The sequence below is a fragment of the Ochlerotatus camptorhynchus genome, unplaced genomic scaffold (assembly GCF_037179485.1).
Source record: "Ochlerotatus camptorhynchus isolate MF236.1 unplaced genomic scaffold, CSIRO-AGI_Acam_v1.1 ptg000182l, whole genome shotgun sequence".
Classification (NCBI taxonomy): Eukaryota; Metazoa; Arthropoda; class Insecta; order Diptera; family Culicidae; genus Ochlerotatus; species Ochlerotatus camptorhynchus.
This window is the reverse complement of record NW_027040672.1, coordinates 2213797-2231720: the sequence shown is the minus strand read 5'-3', so window position 1 is coordinate 2231720 and position 17924 is coordinate 2213797. Positions and strand designations below refer to the sequence as shown.

General features: G+C 37.2%; 1 protein-coding gene across 2 annotated transcripts in view; it reads left to right on the top strand.

Annotated features, from left to right (window-relative positions):
* Nucleotides 1–17924, top strand: part of LOC135702019 (uncharacterized) — a 101905-nt gene that overhangs the window by 73093 nt on the left and 10888 nt on the right. The window contains exon 1 of one of the 2 annotated variants that reach the window (XM_065222977.1): nucleotides 3577–5365. The exons of the other annotated variant lie outside the window; for it this stretch is intronic. The gene's annotated coding sequence lies outside the window, so the exon portion shown is untranslated. Of the gene's footprint in view, nucleotides 1–3576; nucleotides 5366–17924 lie in introns of those variants that run through there. 2 annotated transcript variants of the gene reach the window in all.

The following is a 17924-nucleotide window of genomic DNA, read 5'->3' as shown; positions in this document are numbered from 1 at the left end:
CACTACACCACCGGCGCCACTAGGAATAATGCTGTGGAGTAAACATTATTTCCAATCCAAATAAGCATACCATAAACATGACTGTTGCTATTCCCGGCCATACCTGTTGATGTTGTACTTACTTAGTGACACCCTCATAAGTACTACGGAGTTGGAGAATTGGGTAGAATTGGTTGAGCATGGAAAAATCCGGACACATTTAAAACGTCACGTCAGCCTTTTTTGAGTATTTTTTTTTTTTAATTTCTCTAAATCAAGCTAAGAGGGTATATTATCACAGTAGGCATTGATTTTCAGGATTAGTTCATTTGTTTACATCATGGCTTCACCGGAACAAGCACGTCACGATTCGATCATGCACGCTCGAATCGAAAATGCCAGTGTATCTGCTCCTGGCAGTTTCCAATCAAATTCCAGAACAGACATTTTATACCTCGGTTGACCGGAAGAGTGCCCCGGAAGAATGTAAAATCAAAAAGAAGATGAAATTCGCCCAATAGTTCTTTGTCTGGCAAGCAATCTGCAGTTGTGGGCTGAAAAGCGAAGCTTTCGTTACTTCTGGGACCATGAACCAGCAAATTTACCAGGAGGAGTGCTTACGGAAGAGACTTCTGAAGCAACATGCCTTTTCTGGCCGGACTTGGCAAGCTGCCACTACTCAAATTCCACCAAACAGTGGTACAGCGAAAATGGCATCACAGTGTTTCCCAAGGAGATGAATTCGACCAATACTCCGGAACTAAGGCCAATTGAGGAATACTGGTCAATTGTGGAGCACATACTGAAGAAAAAGGGTGGAACTGCAATTGACCTGAAGGATTTCAAACGGAAATGGAATATGGCAGCCAACCCGTGGAAACAGGACTCGTGAAAAAGATGATGGGCCGTGTACGATGAAAAGTTCGAGCAATGACCTATGGTAAGAAGGAAGACTGGAGCAATGGTCTTACAATAAGCATAATATAGCGGCGCTGGTGGTGTAGTGGTAAGCGTGTTTACCTCTCACCTCAACAGGCCTGGGTTCAATCCCAGTCGGCGTCGCCGGGAAGTAAAGCAGTTGGTCCTCGGTTCATGAGTTGAGGGGTCGATAGGTAGGGTCCGGGTGTGGGAGCTGCCTTCCTGGCGTCGGTAGCATTGGTGCTCAGCACGAAAAACAAATCGAAGAAAAAAAAAGCTTCTTAGCATTTGGAATTAATTTAATCTAATGTTGTAAATTTGGAGATTTATGTCTATGAGTGTTTCATTCTTCAACATTGCTAAGAGTAACTGTACTTTTCACATGTAAATATTACACATTCAGAATTATCATGAAATTCTCCTTAAACTTCCTAGAAAATTCCACTCAAACTCCCTTCATAACTATCATGGAATTGTCATTTGAATTCCCTTTAAACTCTCCAATACTTGAAATCCTTCTTAAAAATCCTTTATATATTTCATGAGGATTAGATTCTTAATGAGCGCAATAGAATCATCAAGTTGCCATAAGGCACGGAATGAGACTATTGCATGGCTGGGTAGTCAAAGTCTTCCATTCGTTAGTCATTTCAGGTGGATTAGAACAGGTTTAGGTGGGCGTTGGCCAGATTTGGATTTTTCAGATGTAATCCTGGATAGGACCCTGTCATTGAACGTCGCGTGAAAGTGGAACTTAATGAAGGCCTAAGTACTTTTTCGTAGTTTTTAGTTTTCGGATTTGAAAGATCGTCGGTTACAGTGGCCTGCTTACTGAGCAGAAAAACGCGGTCCCAGGTCCTTACATATCAAAGAGATTTATGGTAAAATCGCTTGTGTATCGTGTATTTTGCGAAACTCGTTGTTGTCGTTGGTTCCGGGTTTGAATGGATACAATAATTTGAGCAACGGTATTATGTGATATTAGGGGCTTACTGAGCAGAACATCATGAGTCTAATCTCAGGCCCATCCACATTCAAGATTCGTCAATCGTTTTATTTGTTAATATGACTACATGGTAATAACAGCAACTCGGTGATTAAAAAGGTGCTCGTCTGCCTAGTGGCAAACGTTTTTGCTTACTGAGCAGAAGACCGTGGGTTTAGTCCCAAGCTCCTTCGCGTTATATGATCGTTAGGAAATCAATTCAGCTTATCGTTTACCAAAACGAACCCTGCTGCAAACCCAACCCTCTTATCCAACATCCCAGTGATTCCTCGTGGAAGTGCAGAGGTGTTCTCGGCTTCCATCAAAGCGAGTGTCATGTCAACACAATCCTTCCCATTCCTTTCTTGACCTGTGTTCGGGCGCGGCCGGCGCTGGTATTGCCTAATTTAAGTTCACCAGTTTTTACACATTGAGGATGATTGCTAGTCCCAAGCATCGTCTATTGGTTCTCTGTGTAATTACAGCTGATCTGGCAATAACAGAGTAGCAACCGTGGGCGGTCAAGCAAGCTCAAGCTCAAGCTTCATGAGGATTAGATTCTTAACATTTTCCTTGAAGTTTTAAGTTCGCAGAAATCCTTAAAATTTTGTTCTGATTTTTTTTTTCAATTTCGTTCCTTAATTTTTTTAGCTTTCGCCAGAATACGATTGCTTTGATTTTTTCTGGATACCCGGTGAAGATCTTTTTTTCTGGATTCCCGTTGAAGATCACTCTCTCTCTCTCAGCATTATTTTGAAATTATCCTCAGAACACCCAATGCTTTTCAGAACATATAATGCTTTTTGAATTCAGATTAGAATTTCTGAAATCTTCCTTAAAATTCATCTGCTCTTCTTTTCACAATTTTCATTCCTTGGATTTGATCTCAGAGTTTCTTAGGGTTTAATCTCAAAACTATGTTTGAAATTGACACAAAACTTCTATACAAATTTTCCACAAAATCCAAAATTCTGTGATCTAGGTTTTGATTTCAATCCCTTATATTGAGTATTTTTATTTTTGAATATATCAAGTGACCCATTCCGTTGAAGATTCTTTCAGCTTTAATACAATGCTCCTGTATGAAGTTTTGCTATGGAAGATGTTTTACCAAGAAATAACTTGTCTCGTGGCCACGATTTAAAAAATGTTTTTGTTTTTTCAAACTTTCGATTTTAATGCGCATTAAAAACTAGGAATATATTTAGATTCGTGCAAGGAAAACCGGGAAAAATAGAAATTTTGTGGGACTCAAAAAATCGCAAAAATCTACCTTTTGGTTTTGTTTGAAGTTCATTACGTAATAGCTAAAATATGTTTTAATGTTAACTTGCTCAAGAATCTAAAGAAAACATTGTTTGTTTGGATCTCTGATATCTTTCGCCAATATTTTTAGAAAAATCCAATTCAAGAAAAATTTTTCTTAATTTAAGAAATCCTCCCCATAATTTAAACGTTAGACAACAAGAGTGAATTTGTTTGTGCAGTTTTTAGAATCAAACCCCACCCTTTATTGATAGATAATGCTTAATGAATCATGATTTTAATAGGCCATTCAGCTCTTAAAGTTTTATCTCATCAAATTTTGAACATCAATGTCAATGTCATGTGTCAGTGACAAATGACAAAAAAAAAAACATTATGTTTGATCATGAGAGGTAGTTTTATCTGAAAGAGAAAAACCTAATGAAAATTTACAGCTCTAATCGTAGTATCTTAGAACATATTTATTAATATGTCATTAATATTTATCGTTGTTCAACGATCGGTCCCAGTCTCGTGCACGGTTCTCTTCAGTTACTGTTGAACTACATTCAAGCATCCATCCACCCATCATCCAATTTTACACCTCCTGCTTGAATGAATAATGAAAAGAGATCCCGATCCCACCCAAAAGCAATTAAAGCAATATCTTTATGCTCTTCTTCGCCATCCGATGATAAGCGACCTACGAAGCTATAACAATCGTCCTCATGTACCGAGTACAGATGCGCGACAAGTATAGAGCTGCTTTTGTTCATGCCAACACCACGCTCACTCGACCAAACACCAGTCTCACCCGATCCGCCACTCATTCGATCGCATCTCGTCGATTGTGCTGCAGATCGACCACCCCCCTTGCCTAAGCGGATTGCCTCATATGATCACGAGTGCGAAGAGGCTGTTGTCGGCGGGGTCTCGATGATGGTAATGACGGTTCAATAGGACGGAATGGAGCTTGGAGGGATTAGCCAATTGGCCGTTGTTGGTTGTCTCTTTCTGGTGGCTGACGGCAAAATATGTGTATGTGTTTGTCCGGTGCATTTGCTAATGCGGAGAATGTGTGCTTAGTTTTATGCTATTTTCGATATTATTCAGCGAAGGTACTTACGGGTTGGTATCTTAGCGACCGTGCGGAAGGTGTGTGAGAGAGTGAAAGAGAGTTCGCGGTTCATCGCAGGAGAGAGCAACTTAGCGAGTGAGAGTAACAAAATCCGCGAGTTGATGAGGAGGCACAATGGAGCACATTGTTTGATCTCACGAGCGTGGTTTCTTGTTGTGATTCTCTGCGTAGTTCGTCCGTTATGCCATCCTCAAGCGAAGGTGGGGAAAGGGATCGCGTTTGAAGATCAACTGGCTGCTTTTCTTTTTGTTGATTTTCGTCGTTTTATGGTTAGTTTGGTTTCTCTCGCGAGTATCTTGAGGAGTCCATGTGTGCGGTTGCCTTTTGTGGGGGACTCTGGTGGCGCTCGCATTGTGATACTGCGCTCATTCGACTCGCTGAAGTGTACGCGAATAGATATCAAAGACGGTTGGGTATTTTCTCGTCTTCCACCGTCGTCTCGGTGGTTCGTTCGTTCACTGACTGACTTGAGTTGGAGTTGTCGTGCTCGCATCGATGGTCTACTGCGTGCAACGATCAGGATTATAATCATCATCAAAGTGCGCCTGGTTCCGGCGGAGTATGGAATAATTTGTGTTCCGTTAGTGGATAGTTCGTTTGAAGCAAATGATCCGTAGAGTGAAGTGATGGCATCGATACCAACTAAACAGGCAGAACTCCCTATAGGTTCAGGAAGTGCCCCGTTTCGTGTGTCGATGACAATTTGAGATTTCCGTTTTGAACAAGTGCGGGTGTACGTAGTGGGAATTGGAAGCAATCATAAACACCGATTCACGGAAGCAGTAGTCGTGATTGAGTGATAATCAAACCATTCGTGACCACCTGATACCGATGAAGAAAGGTGCAAGAAGTGATGATAAATGTGGTGGTAGATGGTGATGTGATTACTATCGAATCGTGCAGATTTGGATTGCATCGTTGATGGTGTGAATATTTTTGGAGAAGAAGACGAAAGTCCAGACCCGGTAAATGGATTAGAGCGAAACGTCCGAACGACACACTACTGGATTGCCGACGAAAATGACGAAGGTGCTTCTCTGGCGATGATATACTGAGAAATGGTTCGGTGCATCCGGAGAGGAAATTGATTTTTGCCGACGGTAATTTTATGCCAATCTTGTTTGATTAAATGGTGCTTAAGTGATTGCACTTTTTTGGAATTAGGTGCCAGGTGGTTGTTTATCGCAGACGGATGTCTGGAATCAGTTGATATTTTCGATGACGTTCGTTAATGATACTCATGATGCATAGGATGTGCTGGGTGACAATCATATACAATTTGCTTGTATGATTGGTAGCATTTTAACGTTCCTGAATACACCTATCCGAGAAATGTAAAATTTTTTCACAGATTTGTATAAAAAATATACATGTATACAAATTGGTTGGCATTGAAAGCTTTCAATTAATAACTGTGGAAGTGCATCTTAAACACTAAGGTGTGAGGCGGATAATCACTCGCAATAGAAGCGTGAAAAACTTAGAAGATAGTTACCAAATTTTGCTTATTTTATCTATATACTTGTCTACAGTTCTTCCATCTTTTCAATGTTCTGGAGCAGCATCGACTATTTTTTAAAAAATTACAAAATTTACAATGTTCATAACATTAAAACAAATGCTAACATTATGAATTCTACAAATCATTGTACTTTGACGCAGAATTTATTGAATTGATAAGTTTCACTAAATTTCCCAAAAAATCAAAATTTAAACGATCAAATTTATCGAAAATATATATAGTAGGGTGATTCAAAATATCAACCACCAGCTTCACCAGGCTCAATCTAGTCTGAATCTGGTATTTAGAATATTTTTGAGTATATTTTGATACAGACTCATTCATACTGAGAAATTGGCAATATTTTAAAAATCATTGTTCAGCAATTTATAAATCGATTTTACATCTATTTCAACCGAAAAAATTATTTAAAGTCTGTAGCTTTAAATGTCGCCAATAGATTTGAAATTTGTCAATAAATGACTGAGTTATGGTTTTTCAAACATTGCAAGTTTGCCGTTACATATTTTACCGGAGGCATCGTGTTCAGAGTGTTAAAGTTTATATGGGAATTACTGTGTCAAAAGTGATTTTTTTTTTGTTCTAATAGAACGCACTTCGCCATAATGATTTACGGGTAATATGCACATATGTGACTATGCTGAATATCATGTTTTGAGAAGACTTTCAGGAAATTAGTTATTAATTTATTTTGAAGCTGATAACTTTCTCATATGATTAATCAAATGCTTTTAAGGCCAAAATGCACTTATGACATAGTAGCCTGGATTTTTAACCTGAGTAGTTTATGGAGCATGTCAGAAGATTATCACATTCCTAATTAATTAATAAGTAACTATCCTGATGTTAAATTTAAGCTTGATCTTCAGCAAAGTTTCTGATGACAAAATTTCACATTAGTACAGATAGAAAACTTATCCGTAGCTCGGTACAGTCGGATTAAAAAGCTTTCTATTTTAATTGCCTCTTTCACGGTCTCTTCCGTGCATGAATACCCTCCATATGTAAGGTATTTTTGTGGTTATGTTGCCCCATCGGTAGAGTTGACGTTTAGCGCTTTTTTTTTAATCGAAACCAAATCACACCAAATATCAGTGATGTCCTATTTTTGAATTACTCGATATTTTTTGTTCACTGTGCTGTAATTTTCCCACCAATAAGAGTTTGAAACGATGGAAGATGCTCTTTTGGAGAAGTTAATGCGTCTTTGACGTGAGATAACCGATTACAAATATTTTACTTTTCGGTTCGTTAATCGATTTAGCGATTATTCGAATAAAAATCGAACATCACTAGATGAATGTTAAACGTCATTTCAAATATAAGGACCGTTTATAAATAATGAGATAATTTGAAAGGGACCGGGGCTAATCACAAATTACGTCCCCAAGCATCGAGAACAAAACACGAGTGCTGACCGGTTGGTATGAGTTCGCCTACAGCTCAAATTTTGGGAGAATTACCAGGACCTGATTTTAAATCAATTGAGCTCGGAGCTTGGATCTCAACCAAGCTCCGAGCTCAACTGATTTAAAATCAGGCCCTGGTGATTCTCCCAAAATTTGAGCTGGATGTGAACTCATGCCTACCGGTCAGCACTCGTGTTTTGTTCACGTTGGTGATTATCCGATATTTTGATCCACTTTTATATATAGAGTGTTTTGACCCTTCCTTACTTTTTATACATCTAGCGTTCAGAATCAGTGATCGAGTGCACTGGTTGTTGTTTTTTTTTTAAACTAATACAACTATTTTAATAAACTGTATTGATACGGAAATGTTTCGGGAAATTGGTTCTTTTGACTGTGAATGCTAGACAAATTATTTCCAGGGTCCATGAAAGTCCTTCAGTGGTCAAACTTTAGCCAATTGACATTTGGGAGCTTACTGCATTCTTATGCAAAAAATGCGCGTAAACATAATTTATTCTCTGATGATGAAACATTGAGGAACTGAAAATGATGCCAATTTTACCAGATTTACGTTTATTCTCAAAATTGACAACCTAACCAATATTACGAAACTAAATAATATCATTTAATTTACTGCAAATGATGACCTAAGACAGGAATTTTCAGATCGTGCTCTGCGAAGCATATCCAAGTAAACATCAAGCCCGGTAATTGTCATTTGTGCAATATAATGCTGATATACTCCGCTCATGGCAAGTCCGTCCCATATCATAAACCAGCAAGCCGAGAAAAACGCATCTTAAGTTTGCTTCGTAACATTGCTTCTAACGCTATGAGACAACCGGTTTTGCTGTTTTTCCAAACCTTTCCAGAACAAAGTTGTTGAGTTCATACAATATTATGAAAATATGGCTACAATTCACATTGGGAAACTTAGTTTTAACAAAAATGCAAATGGATCCGACTTGCGAAGAGCGGCAGTTTACGGCTAAAATAAATTTCAAAAGCTCTTTTTTAATACTTATGTATATTGTATATTGCTATTGTAATTTCTATCATTTCATGACATGTCTCAGAACTTTAGACGGTTTATATGATATGTGACGCTCCTTTTATGTGCACCATATAGAACAGAAATTTACACTACTTTTTCGAACTGTGTAGAAATTCATGACACACCCACGCAAACCAACATCGTCATCGGGTAGGTAAAGGATTGATTTGAATGACAGTGTCTTGAATTCCTAGAAATCCTCGAGCGAAGGTATTGTTTGTTATTCTAACTCTATTTAGATTTGGTTAAATGGAGTAAAGATAGCAGTTCAAATTCAGACGGAAAATTACAATAAATATTGGCAGCTATGGAAACGTTATATTAAACCTGGGAAAAACGCACTTTTACTGCGTAGTGAGAGGAGCAAAGCGACGGGCATGCGTCTAGAATGAGCTTCTTCTAGAGCATTTCAACGTATTATAATTATTAAAACCCTATATCATAAAATATTAGATAGCAAAAATGGTGAGGAATATGAGACAATTCAAGATCGCCAAAATATTTCCAATTGATGTTCTTGCAGATTTATAAGTTCCGATTTTTTTAAATATCAACAAATCTTGATTTTTTACCACATACCGTGGTAGAGGTAACAATAGCTGCAATTTCCAAACCTACGACTGGAAGCCTTTCTTCAAATAACAACTTGAGTGCGGTAAAGTCGATAGAATTGTTTCAAACACATTGTCGGTACATGAGCGAGTCGGCGATGATCTTTTTGCCAGTGGTGGCGGGGGGAGAATACCCCTCACCATCCCTCACCAACAGGGGAGTTTGGTAAAGAGAGATGATAAAACCAATTTGTACCTTCTTAAAAAGTTGTCCTAGCTCGCTACCTAAATTTTCAAACTGCCGTACTCTGTCGGAACTATCAACTCTATACTTTCATCTCCTCATCTATCGTATATAAATTACCACTTTAGTCTGTTATTTGAAATTAGCAGCTTCAACTATGTAAATCTCGATTACTTTTTCGAATGGACGTATCAGCTTTTGTAAACAATGCATTTGATCGTCGATTTGGCCTAGCTGGTAGCTCGCCCCCGCATGTTAACACTACCATCAGATAGGGTCAGGCATGGCAAATCATTTACATTCATTTCGTGCATTCATTTACATTCATTTGCCTCTAACTTTTTCCATCAACAGAATTCCGTTAAATGATGTATCAAACATTTGTACGTTTTGATATTAACTACAACTTTTGTCAAAAACCCCAATCTGTATCTCTTATGCATGACGAACTAGAGCGGACAGAACTTGTTACTATTCACTGAATAACAAAGGTAAGTTCTGTTCGCCCCAGTTCATCATGCATAAGATATACAGATTTGAGTTATTTAAAAAGATTGTAGCTTATATCGAAACCTACAAAAGCTTCATACATCATTTCATGGAATTCTGTTGATGAAAAAAGTTAGAGGCATATGAATGTAAATGAATGCACGAAATGAATGTAAATGATTTGCCATGCCTGTTTGTACCTTCCTAAAAAGTTGTCCTGGCTTGCTTTCTACTCTCTATATACAATTCACACTGCCGTACTCTAAAGGAACTATCAACTCTATACTTTCATCTCCTCATCTATCGTATAAAAATTACCACTTTAGTCTGTTATTTGAAATGAGCATCTTCAACTATGTAAATCTCGATTACTTTTTCGAAAGGACGTATCAGCTTTTGTAAACAATGCATTTGATCGTCGATTTGGCCTAGCTGGTAGCTCGCCCCCGCATGTTAACACTACCATCAGATAGGGTAAATGTTCCCCTACCTGACAGTTGTGTTAGTATACGTGTGCGAACTTTCAGTTGCGCCATATCGATGATCAAATACATTGCTTACAAAAGCAGATACGTCCCTTCGAAAAAGTAATCGAGATATATTGATTTTATTTTACAAATATTGGGTCTTAATTTTTTTTTCTAAATTCTACGACTCAGGCTTCCGAGCTATAGACATAAAAAATCAAAAAACTGTGTCATATTTGAATTGCCCCTTAGGGCATACATATATTCTTGACTTAAACTAAAGGGACCATTAAACTATTCTGTCCATGAAAAAATATCAAAATTTATCGCAGAGTAAAGTGATGCAAAAATTGTCTTACAATTGAGTAATGAAATTTTGCTCCTCAGTGCACCAACGGTTCCATATCATGCACCCTAAATTTGAACTCCTTTAGTTAAAAGCTGGCTGTGCACAATCCAATTGAAATTAGTTTGGGAAAAGCTAACAATTAACCATGTACACTAGACTGATGCAAAATTTGAAATGTTCACTTCACAGAGCTCAAACGGGTCCACATTAGGCCCTGATTAGCCTCCCAAAATTTGAACTCATTTAGTGAGAAACTGACTTGGCACAAACCATTTGAAGTTTATATGGGAATTACTATGGAGAAACCATAATTTCGGTTCATATCGATCTCAAAATTCACCAGTTCACTCTACTTTAAAAAATGATAGCTGAGTTTATTGAAAATTTCCTCAACTACAACTTTGTTCAAAACAACTTTTCGATCAAATGTAAGGAACAAAAATTATTAATTATTCAAGTCACTGATGTCTTATGATTATGCTCAATCAACTGTTTAGCAGGCAAAATTGGTGTTTATGGCGCGTAGAATAGAGGACAAAAATCATGGCTACTATGTCACACTGCAGAATACAGTGTTGCCCGCAATACAGTTGCTTAATCTTGCCATAAGATTATAAATCTCTTAAACAATTAATAACTATTTAATTTGACGTTTGGCTGAAAAACGATTTTCTGCTAAGTTGTAGCTGATAAAAATGCCCATAAGAACAGTAATAGAATTTGTTAACCGTACAATATGTAAAAAGGCTAGAAGACAATGAACAAAAAGATTTGTTTTCCCATAGTAATTTCCATATAAACTTCAAATGGTTTGTGCCAAGTCAGTTTCTTATCAAATGAGTTTAAACTTTCGGAGGCTAATCAGGACCCGATTTGAAACCGTTTGAACACTGTGGAGCGAAAATTTCAATGTCTAATGTACACTGACCCCACAATTATGGATCAGTTAACATCAATTATGGGTCAGTAATTATAGCGTGTTAATCAAATGGAAGTGATGTGTGTGTGTATTTACAATCCAACTCCCACTGACTGGTAGTGGCATTATGGATGGAATCCTTTTGCAACCATTTTTATATAAATAATTGCAAGAAGCTTAAGGGGGGTTTCCGGTTCAATTGACCTAAACTTTGGATTTTTTTCCAGGGAACTGGTAAGAGTTAGAGACCTGAGTTTTTTGTCAAATCTTTATTCATTCTTGCTCTACAACTGGGAATTTTTTCAAGTCCAAAAATCCAAAATGGCGTCCAATAGAGTATAGTTCAGAGAATGGAATGAATTAGAATCTTTGAAAAATCTCAAAATTTGACAAAATGGCGGTAACTAGGTATATGACTTTTTTCAAATGCCCGCCATTTTGTCAAATTTTGAGATTTTTCAAAGATTCTAGTTCATTCCATTCTCTGAACTATACTCTTCAAGAAACTGAGCCGATTTTCTTTCTAGGTGACGATTTGCGACCTCTAGGCTGCTCGCAGTTTTGGGAAGCACCCGCCGGGCAGCCGCCATATTGGACGCCATTTTGGATTTTTGGACTTGAAAAAATTCCCAGTTGTAGAGCAAGAATGAATAAAGATTTGATAAAAAACTCAGGTCTCTAACTCTTACCAGTTCCCTGGAAAAAAAATCCAAAGTTTAGGTCAATTGAACCGGAAATCCCCCTTAAATCTGGGAGCTAGAATGTGACAGCGTATTTAATGAGCTGGAAATGTTTGTAGTATCACTAGTACTAGTACTCGGAAATTAAGTATGAAAATATTATAAAGGACAAAATGGAACGAACTCACCAAATCTGGCCAAGTGAACTTAACAAGCTGGTTTGATGTGTTAGAGGAGAAGTTGCAATTGTATACGGTTCGCTTCACGGGGTAATCCGGTTTATGATAAAGCTTGCACGGAATGTCCCGAATGAAGTCTATGAATGAATGAATGAATGAAGAGGTATTCCTCTTGGCCGTCTCACGCAATCTGCATATATTCGATTTTGGAAATTCAAGTACCTGTTCGTCACCTAATCATGATAACATATATTTTTTCCATTAAATATAAAATCATAGGAAAGCTATAACTCCAATTTGAAGTCATTGTTTGCACCGTCTCTGCACCTTTGATTAATTTTTTATACTCAAATTTTTGGAAGTGCTTTTTGACATCAAATTTCAATAAGGGTACATTCAAATTATTTCTATCAGATGACATCTAATCTAATATAATCTAACACCAACACAGCCAGTTCCTGAAAGCACCCTGTAAAATGTTGGATATGCCTCCATTATTTTTTATGACTATTTGATATATGTTTGACATCAAGGATGCGTCACACATACCAACATGGCAAGGCCTACTGTGTGGTATTTAAGAGGCGAGTTGATTCATAAAATATTGGACCTGTTTAAATCAAAGATATAAACACTTTGCCTCAGAATCCAACGAATGGATGAAACGTGGACAGAAATGGAAGCTTATTAGTGATGTTCTTAAATTATAATCATTTCATCACCTGAGCATCAAGTTTCATTTTTCAATATATTTCCATATTTGTAAAAAGTAATAAACGGTTCTATTGAAAAATATATTCTTTAGTTTTGCATTTCATATTAAGTTTAAAGCTGTGTTCCATTTGTTGAATTTTCACTTAAATTTGACGGATGGAGAATTTTCAAATAAACCTGTGTTTCCAGTAGACTTATTTCTGACAGACACTTTCTCGAAAATTGGTCGATCAACAACAGAGGGATATTCGAATATCTTAATTTATTTTCGAAGCGTCAAATTTAAGTGAAATTAACCAAATGAAACACAGCCTAAGATTATATAGTTTTATTTAAATTTTGAGTGCTCATTTCATCCCGTGTGCGTGTTATACCCCTAATCACCCTAGCATGAATTGAACTTTCACTCCCATCACCATAAACGCACTTCAGAAATATTTCTCTTAAACTTCTTTCATCTCTTCCCCTCCTCCATCCGTTCTTAATTCACCGGGTCAGAACTTCTCCCCCTTTTTTAAAGTATTCTATTCTCCCCAACTAATCAAAAATACTAAATCGACGAATCAATCAATTGGCGCTTGCTAAATCTGCTTTAACGAATCCAAAATCTTTCTGCCAAATTCTTCGCCTAAAAGATTGAATAACTAAAAAAAAGCAAAACAAACACTTAGCTCACTTCCATCTCCATGCACAGCATGCTTTGATCCCCATTTATTACTATCTGATGACATGTAGAAAACATAGGGGAATTTACGTATTCTCGGCAACCTAAGCAGCGACCTTCTTTCTATAGCCTTTTTCTCTAAGGAACGCACACATATGCAGTATTGGTTTGTTTATAATCTTTTGCTGACAGCTGCTCTAACAATTTCAGTCGAAAGAATTGTCAAAAACTGTTTTGAAACGCTTTTACAAAGCTTCAATCTTCTCTAGTGAGAGCGAGTATTGTCGGCAACCAGTTTTTCTTCGGCAACCGTTCCATTTGAACTGCATGTAAATCTGCTGTTCTATTATCGGCAACTCGAAATCAGCTACAATTTGTAGTGCGTGTGTTGCATTTCAAGAAAACCTTGCTAGTCAAATATAGTCAAATTGAAGCTGAAAGCATAAAGCATCGTTTGCATACATTCAGCGAAGTGTTTTCGTAAGAAAATCCAGTGAAAATAGTGTTTCAATTTGGGTTGCCGAAAATAGTCTGTCATGCCGAAGCCGTCATTTCCCCTATTTCTTTAGGCTTTAGCGAAAACATGCGCAGAAAAAGACCACATTTTTTTGAGATGCTGAATACAGTTGTTTTATCAATAATCTTTATCATGAAAACTTAAGCAGCACAAGATGTCAATATTTTATTTGAAAGCATTTTTGCTAACGATTAAAAGTATGTTACAGTTTTATTACCAACCCTAACACTTGTACAATATTGCTAATGCTCATTATGGAACAAAATATTAGCATCGCATATTAATCGACTTACTCAACTTTGAGAAATCACCAAGAATGTAATAGTAGTAGTTTGCTTTTGAATTTGTTATTCTAAATTTAAAAGGTTACTAATTTAATCCCAATTATACCTTATGTAATTGGATGGTCGTCCGAAAATACCCCTTTGGCCCCGCTGAAAAAGGTTATTCTCAAGGGGTGCATCACTTTGAAATTATCTAAATGATTTATAAAAATAAAAATATTTTTAATCGTAATTATCATTATAAAAAGCTTCCACTTTGACTGACTCGTCCAGCATTTATTCATATCCGTCAGTATTCTTATCAGGCCCCGTAACGTGGGTAGATCACCTTTTCGTGGTACGTTACGGGATGTAAGATCTACCACCGATTCCTAGTCCTGACTACTTCAAACTAGGGGAACAGGATTTTTCAGTAAACCAAGCAACACATCTTAGTCCTTGTTACTTTTTATGCCGTGTGGATAGTGAGAAGACTCGGCTTTGTCCACCGAGGATGATCTTGAAACAAGGGAAAAATGAGTTAGTTAATCTTCATTTATGTGATTCTTAATCTTCTATTCGTTGTTCCCTAGTTTGAAGTGGTTAAGACTAGGGTTCTGATGCATGGTCATTACCGGTGCCATTCCTTAATTTTATTGCTAAGGAATCCAATTTTGACTGACAAAGGGGCACGCTTTGGAGGGTGTTTCAACGCTCCGAAGGGTATAAATAGCGGAACTTTACAATTAGAGTCGGATCTTTGTGATAAATGCGAGAATGACAAAAAGTCAAATACTTCATCATTTCTCAATAGCGATGGAGTAATACGACGTACACTAAACGAAGAACACGGGATATACTACAATAGATCAAATTACTGGTCGCAGTGGTGTTATGTCCCAAACAGAGTAAAAAAAATTAGATTTTAGAAATTAATTTAGATACTTTCAATAAAACTACTGATGTTCAGTAGCTTTTGTGACAAACTACGGAATACTTAAATAGCAAGTACTGAATTTTCCGTAAAATGACAGCTTTACGGTTAATGTCTAAAACTCAGTGAAATAGAGTACCGAGTTTACAGTTTCCATTATGTTTCGAAATTCCATAATTGCTGAGCTCACCAGTAAGTCAACTTGTTTGAAAATCTGTGTGATAATAGAAAATCTTTGTGAAAAAAATTAAACATCTGGAAGCCAACGCAAGAGTGTAGAAACTGACACGGAATACACCAGATATTTCACTGATTTTGAAGCTGAACAATTCACTAACATTGCCTGTTGTTGAGCTCCAGACATGGCCACACAATCCGGCGCACGAAGAGAGCCACCAACCGGCCGAACCACTAGGAAGCGCTAAACATGTTAATATCAGTCCCGAAACAAAAATCGTAACAAATTAGAAGCATTTTAATCCTACCAGTAAATAAACTTTTTTGATGAATTGACTGACTTATTCTACAAAATACTGAAAAACTCAGCAAAAACAAATGTAAACAAATAAATTGCTGAAATAGACAGCAATTTCTTTACTGACTCAAACAGTAATTTTCGACAGTTCAGAGATTCTGCGATTTACGGAGTTTTCAGTTAAATTAAAATCTACTGGGTGGATTACTGAAAACTGAGCTGTTTGAAGACCCAGTTAAATTTACTGACTTCAGTAATCTAAACTCTGTGTGAATGAACAAATTTAAGTTTCTTCAATTCAAAGATGAAATCGACGTTTTATTTCGTTCAATTTCTTCTTCTTATTGATTCATTTATTTAGCGTCGGTCTTTGTTCGGCAATAACCGATGGTAATCTATTGCCATCCATTGAAGGCAATCGAATTGCCAGGGAGGCGGCTTCCACACCGACGGCTTTACCTCCCTTCCGAAAGAGATTTTTTTCGCCCTAGGAAAAAATTTAACGACCTCGGCTAGGGTTGAACCCAAACGCTGGGGTGAGAACAAATATTTTCGTCTGAAACCTTTTAAATTCACCTTACGTCAGAGAAACAGAAGAGAAAACATGGCGCACTTAAGAGATAAACTAGCCTAAGGCTAAAAATCTCTTTAATAAAGCTTTAAAAAAAAACATGGCGCACTAGATGGCGTTTTTTTTTGACGTAGGACTACGTCGGTGATTTCTATATGAAGGTATACTTTGTGAAAACCGAAAATGGAACATGTAACAAAATTATGAAAGGTTTTGAACATTAATAACTCAGCTGCCCCTAGACCAATTTCAATAATTTTATCACCAACCAATAAGAAATATGTCTACGCATCAATAGCAATGCTTACGACTGATAATTTTTAAACAAGAAACTATTGAAAAGGTGGTAATGTGGTAATGTGGTCACTGTTTTCATGAAATAAACGTTCTTCCCAAACCCAGTCGTCATAATCGAGTACCACTTGGTTGCACATCATTCTGATTTAACCTGAAAATATATAAAAGAGCGCTGCTGTCTAGCCTCAACTCAAGCAATAGCAGCAGTAGGAAGGAGGTTAACCCATAGAGGTAACTCTAAGACCACTGGGTCCCGAAGAAAATCATTATTATTTTTGGCTCACTCAGTACCAGAACAACGGTCCCAAGCAGTCCCAAGCTATTTCACTCACCCCTGCATGTTCTGCATGAATCCACACACCCCTGATGTTATCTGTCAAACTTTCATAGCGAATCAAAACAAACATTGTGTAGTACTAGAATTTTGACAAGAATGGGATACGTTAATCGATTTGCTTGGGACCAATAGGCTAGTCAAGTAGTGAGCCAATTTAAAATCGTTAGTTTCGTATTGATTGTTGGTTAACCCATCACCAACTTTGGCAATAAAAAGGCCCTTTTCAGGGCCAACAAGTTTATTACAGTAAAGAATTGGAATATAATTTATCTGTGCCTGTTTGTCCATATTCAGAACCACACACCCCCAACGACCACACAAGATGCTCTGCAGAGTTGTAATCTTGTAACCAAACTTGGAAGCAGGGGTGCAAGTGATTTTGATCGATTCTTTTCATGTTTATTTAATAACTCGTTAATTGCCCTTTGCTTTGAAGTATTGACATTGACAAACTACGCAAAGGGAGAGTGTCGCTACTTGATAGTAAACTACTCATGATGGGAGGAGTCTGTTTAGCTTACCAGCGTGTGCAAAAAGAAAGGCAATCAAAATTTCCCAAACACAGACATCATATTGAAACACCATCGTGATTATGCATTGTAGCACTCTCTGTATATTCAAATTGGTACAGTAAGTACTTCAGTGTTTACACCCCGCGTTGGATAGAGTTAATATTCGAAGTGAATCAAGTGTTTATTGAGAAATTCTGTAAAAACCTTCAAAATGTCTCAACACATGGCTGCAAAATATCTCCGCGATTATTGGATGCGTGTGAGAGACAAGGAGGCTGGGAAACCTGCGAAACAGACGCGAATCGTTGCTGAACGCGTTCGATTGTGTCGAGCCAACAAGAAAGCGGTCAAAAGTAATCCTTATTTTAGGATTTATTCAATACCCGCTCAATTTTAAAAATTTGAATAATGAATTGTTCATTTTGGAGTTAAGTTTTTAAACCATTTATTTTGTTATTAATATACTAGTGAATGGAGCATCAAAAACAATCTCGTAGTTCTACGTCAAC